Below are 4,119 nucleotides of genomic sequence, written 5' to 3'. Positions count from 1 at the left end.
GCCAGGATGGTCTTGATCTCCTGACCTCGTGATACGCCCGTCTCGGCCTCCCAAAGTGCTGGCATTACAGGCTTGAGCCACCGCGCCCGGCCGCTATTGCATATATTTAAGGTGTACAAGTTGACATTTTAATATATGTACACATTGTGAAATGATCACTGCACTAAACCCAATAAACACATTTATCACATCACATAGTAACCATTTCCTTCCTCCCTTCCCTTCCCTTTCCTCCTTTCCCTTCCCTCTTTTCTCTTTCTTTCTTTTGCCAAGAACACTTAAGATCGATCCTCTCAGCAATTCTCAAGTGTATAATGCAGTGTTGTTAATGATAATCACTGTGCTATGTATTAGATCTCCAGAGCTCATTCATCTTGTGTAACTGAAACTTTGGACTCTTTGATCAACAACTTCCCATTTCCCGCCATGCCACTTCATCCCCATCCCTGGCAACTACAATTCTACTCTCTGCTTCTATGAGTTTGCCTTTGTTGGATTCTACGTGTAAGTGAGCTCATGCAACACTTTTTTTTTCTAGGTCTGGCTTACTTTACATAGTATAATATCCTCCAGTTAACCCATGTTGTCGTGTGTGTGTGTGTGTGTGTGTGTATACCACAATTTTTTTACTTATTCATCTATTGAGAGACATTTAGGTTATTTCCATATCTTGGCTATTTTGAATAATGTTGCATTAAAATAAGGGTACAGATATCTCCTTAAGATCTGGATTTTATTTCCTTTGTTTATGTTCCCAGAAGTAGTATTGCTGGGTCATATGATAGTTGTATTTTTAATTTTTTGAGGTATCTCCATACCACTTTCCATAATGGCTATACTAAGTTGCATTTCCACTAACAGTGTATAACTATCCCCTTTCTCCATATCCTCATCAACACTTGTTATCTTTGCCTTTTTGAAAATAGCTGTTCTAACATGTGTGAGATGATATTTCATTTTGGTTTTAATTTAACTCCTGTTTCATTAGAAAGCCAATATTTCCCCAGAAGTGACACTGCCATCACTGAAAAAAGGAAAACAAAGATACCAGATCACAATACATTATGTTTTTATTTACCTGTTTATTTTCCTTTATTATTATAGTTGGGTTCCTCCAATGTAAGTTATACTATGCTAGACACTATATTTGTGAAGTTTTATTAAATTCTCACAAACAACTCTGCAAGGCAGGCATTCTTATTGCCATTTTCCACTTAAGAAATCTGGATCTCCAAAAGATTAAATAATTTGTCCAGGGCCTCATGCCTTATCCTTGCCAGAGTCAGGATCGCAACTCAGGTATTTCCGAGTCCAAAGCTGGTGCTCTTTCTACCACGTTAGGTGGACTTTGAGAAGTCTATGAGTTTAAGTCCTAACTGAAAGAGAAGAAATATAACTAGGAAAATGAGCATGGTTTGGCTGGTTCAAAATAAAATCCAGATCTCTATGAGTAACTGTGAGCATCAGCCTTCATCATTAGGTCTGCAGAGAGTAAGCAGCATTCAAAGCAGGAAGGAGGCCAAAAGGACCTGTGGAGAGCAACCACAGGTCCTTCAGTCCATGTTCCTTTGGAACAGACCTGCACTATGACTGCATCACAGTGCCTGCAGCATATCTTCCCCCGCGTTAGTTAGTCGCATAATACTCAAATATACCTGACATCATCAGTTTGCCTCTCTTACTTCTGCCCAGAGAGAAAAATGTTGTGGATCTTGCCCTTGGTTGGCAATGCAAATAATGTTGTTCTTTAATCTTTGAGAAACAAAGCCCACTCTCTAACAAGTATATGTCAAACATATTCTCACTGAAAGAAATTATAATATTTCACATTTGAGTTTTTTCTAGGAAGAGGGTTTTTTTGTGTGTGTGTTCTTACATGAGTTTAAACATGTATCAGTCAGATCAGGGATGGCGTCACGGTTAACCAACAGGCATTTTCGTGTTTCTATAATGAGTTTTCAAAAATGATGTCAATGGATCCCATGGTGTCCAAAATTATATTTAAATTTGAAGGTAGAGGGAGAAAAAAAATCACTCCGAGTCACTGATTCTATATTTTGTGGAAGAGAATTAAATTGTCTAAATATTGCATAGGAAAGTCACCTAGGGACTTTTTTCACCTGATGACTTTTTAAATCCTCCACCTAATGTCACGAATTTTTTAAACTCGAGAAATTCAGTTGGGATGCTAAAGGGTCTTTAAGCAAAGAAGAAGTAGAAATCAATGCTAGAATTATTATTCTGAACAGGGTATTGACAGCTATAATAAAGTTATAGCAACTGGACCTGAAAATGTAAAGTCAGTTAATGGACTTTATTTAGACAACATCAGATAAGGACATTAGTAATAACTGTTATCTTGATAGATAACCTTAAATTCAAGAAAATGTTTCCCCAAACACAAGTTGTTGTGAATTCTTTTCCCTTTTATCTTATAGTAGGCAGAAGATTGCAACCTCCCATTATGAAACACCATCATAAAATGCAGAGCACAGCTACCCTGACTAAAACCACCTTTCTCCTCTGCTGATACAGACAAACTAGCAGTAAATGCTTTTTGAACTCCTGGCGTGCAGATAAATTCCTATGGACATCCCCAATTGGACTGGGAGATTGAGAGACACAATGGAGAGAATAGCTGAGGCCAGGAGAATTTAACATGGCAATTAGCAACCCTTCGACTTTGCTAGACCCCACAGCACAAGACAGGATGGAAGTAACCAAAACTCTCTCCAGCAGAGTAGATGATAAATTGGTTGGGGCCCAGGGGTTGCTGGACACAGTTATTATCCAATGGCAGGCCTGGATGGTGTGCAAGTCTATATAGTGAGGTCAGAAAACAGGGCTTTAAATTCCCAAGGAGAGCTCCTTTGCTTATGTATCCATTGGTGCACCCTTTCCCCTCATTTTGGAAGACTCTGAATCACATCACATAGTGTGTATTATCTTCTCTATCTGAACAAATAAGTTCTAAAACATAAAATATGTAAAACAACTGTAACCATTATCACCATGATTCTGTTCTTAAGAATTTAGAAAAGTAAAATATAAAATTAAAATTGAAAATATTTAAAGACTTCCAGAATTGTTTTTTTAAAGCAGAGGGAGGGTGTGTGGGGGAAGAGGAATTTTAATCCTTTTTCTGTATCAATTCTGATGGCTGCTTTTAAGAATTATTTTAACCATCACATATGGATCATAACAACTTTAGCACTGTATTGAAATTAACTGTTAACATTTCTCAATTTCTTAGGGTCTCAGTTTTTTCATCAGAAAAGTGGGGCCAATATTATTACCTATTTACAACATTGCTATGATGATGGAATGAATTAATATGTGTAAAATGCTAGAATAGTGGCTGGTACTGAGGAAGTTCTCAATATGTGTTAGCTGGAATGATGATGATGATGATAATGATGATGATGATGGTTTTTAAATGTTACTCTAGCTAGATTTTATAATCTATAGAACAATAACCATGTCTTCCTTGTTTATGACTAAAACCCCAGCATCTAAGCACACTGCCTGAAATGCAATTAATATTTATTGATTGATAGGATGAAAGATTACATGATTTTTTAAATGCTGATTTCCATACTTGTGTTACTATTGATTTAACTTAATATTGAGGGTTATTAGGAGTCACTAAAAAGGAAGTGGGAAATGGATTTAGCAAAATCAGTATCTTCAGGATACGTTTATTGAGGAACTACTACATGTAGGGCATAGGGCTTCGAATATCAATTTCCAATGTGTATGTTAAAAATCCAAAATACAGAGGACAGCCTAATATAATCTTCTGCCTGGTATAATAAAAGGATCATGGGAGAATTCTACAGACATTTCACTTCTATTTTCCTTTTTGCAAATTTCTAATATTTTTCAAAATATCAATGTCAACAGTCTTTCTTCTTCCCTCCCTCCCTAGTTGTCTCTCTTCCTCTCTTTTCCTTTTTCTCTCCCCCTCGTCTCTCTCTTTCCCCCTTTTTTCTCTCTTTCCCCCTCCTTTCCTGCCTCTCTTCCTCTCTCACTCTTTTTCTCTCTTTCTTTTCTTCCTTTTCTTTTCTGTTTTTTCCTTCCTTCCTTCCTCCCTCCCTCCCTCCCTTCCCTCCCTCTTTT

Source organism: Colobus angolensis, unplaced genomic scaffold (assembly GCF_000951035.1).
Source record: "Colobus angolensis palliatus isolate OR3802 unplaced genomic scaffold, Cang.pa_1.0 Scaffold41, whole genome shotgun sequence".
Taxonomy (NCBI): Eukaryota; Metazoa; Chordata; class Mammalia; order Primates; family Cercopithecidae; genus Colobus; species Colobus angolensis.
Note: the sequence above shows the minus strand (reverse complement) of the source record.